We start from the raw sequence: 1,387 nt of genomic DNA on the forward strand, positions 1-1,387 counted from the left end.
TGATGGCCCTGCGTACCTGTGAGATTTGTGCTGCTCCGCTCCGAGCACAAGGAGCAGGTGAGTGGGCAGAGACGAGGCCAAAACTGGGCGGCACGGGGGGCCTGAAGTCAGGCTGCATCGCCATGGCCCTACACCACCCTTCCCTGGGGCCACCCTCCGTGGTGGACGTTAGGCAGAGGGTGATGGGCAGCACCGCAGGAGCCGGGCAAGAGCCCCGTGAAAGTGCTGTTCCCCAGCCATGCCGGGCCACGGCTCTGCCGCTTGCTGGCTGGCGCACAGCCTTCACCCTGGGTGATGTCCTGGGGGAGAGCTCTGAAGATGTGTGCTAGGAAAAGCGTGAGCATTTCCGCTCCAGCCTCGTGGTCTTTCTTCCGCCCCGTTCACTGACCTACCTCCAGTTTCTAAGGGAGAAGAAGATGACAGCATCCCCAGCAATGGGAACTTCTCTCATCAGTTCTCCTTGATCCTAGATGCTGACATTGGTGCGCCCTATTCCGATGTTAGTCTGAATCCGGGTCTTGTGCCTTGGGATCAACCCAGAGGTAGGTTCTGAGTGCCTGTTTCCTTGAAGGCAGAAAAATGTGTGCCCCAGTAGCATACAGTTTTATCTCAGATCCTCTCAAGGTCTTCCTAACCTGCTTGTACCTTGGAGGTCTTACACAGATCTACCATGAGTAGTTTGTTACTGGGAGAGCTGCCACATTTCAGTGGGAAGGTCACCTCTGCCTCTCTTCAGCTGAGAGAACCCAGACCTTCTTTGGGCCATGTCATTCCCTGACCCGCCAGCACCCTGCAGGTCACTGAGGAAGAAGAAGGCCCCGACATGCAGAGGAAGCTCTGCTCTGCTCACCCGTGTCTGATCTTACTTGTCCCTGCAGGCCCTCGAGGTCAATGGGCAGAGTGGAATCCTGTCCCTGAGCCTGGGGTGTAAGTCCCCAGTCTTCAATTCCTTGTTACTTGCTCATACTTGGTGGTGATAGCTCAGCAATCTTTCAGCTCTCCACCAGCCAGCGTGACAGTGCTGGGTGAAGTGCATGGTGTGCACTGATTCTTGGGTGCCGCGTGCTCCCAGTGCTGCCTTTGTCTCTCTGACTCACAGGTCTCCCAGTAAGAAAGCCTCAAGGGGCTGAATATTGTTCCATCAGGTCTCTGAGGGCTCTTTCACGTGGCCTGGAGAAAGTATTTTGAAAGCTGCTGAATGCCAGCCAGCAGCTCACCTGGCCCCTCTGCAACTTGGGGCCTTTTGTCCTGCATCTGGCTCGCGTGTCACTACCTGAGCCCCTTGTAGTCACTGTAGGTTGCTAAGGAAGAGAGAGGTGGCCACGTGCAATGGGAACCTTTCTCTTCTGCCCTTGATGACAGCTGTGTCCGTAGGCAGTGGCTTGTC

The 1,387-nt window shown here is 56.1% G+C and overlaps 1 long non-coding RNA gene across 1 annotated transcript; it reads left to right on the forward strand.

Annotated features, from left to right (window-relative positions):
- LOC109364995 lies at positions 1–1,236 on the forward strand. The gene is made up of 2 exons (XR_002110722.1): positions 1–57; positions 471–1,236. It is a non-coding gene; the product is annotated as an uncharacterized LOC109364995 (long non-coding RNA).
- The last annotated feature ends 151 nt before the right edge of the window (positions 1,237–1,387 follow it).

This window comes from Meleagris gallopavo, unplaced genomic scaffold, assembly GCF_000146605.3.
Source record: "Meleagris gallopavo isolate NT-WF06-2002-E0010 breed Aviagen turkey brand Nicholas breeding stock unplaced genomic scaffold, Turkey_5.1 ChrUn_random_7180001949865, whole genome shotgun sequence".
In the NCBI taxonomy this organism is placed as follows: Eukaryota; Metazoa; Chordata; class Aves; order Galliformes; family Phasianidae; genus Meleagris; species Meleagris gallopavo.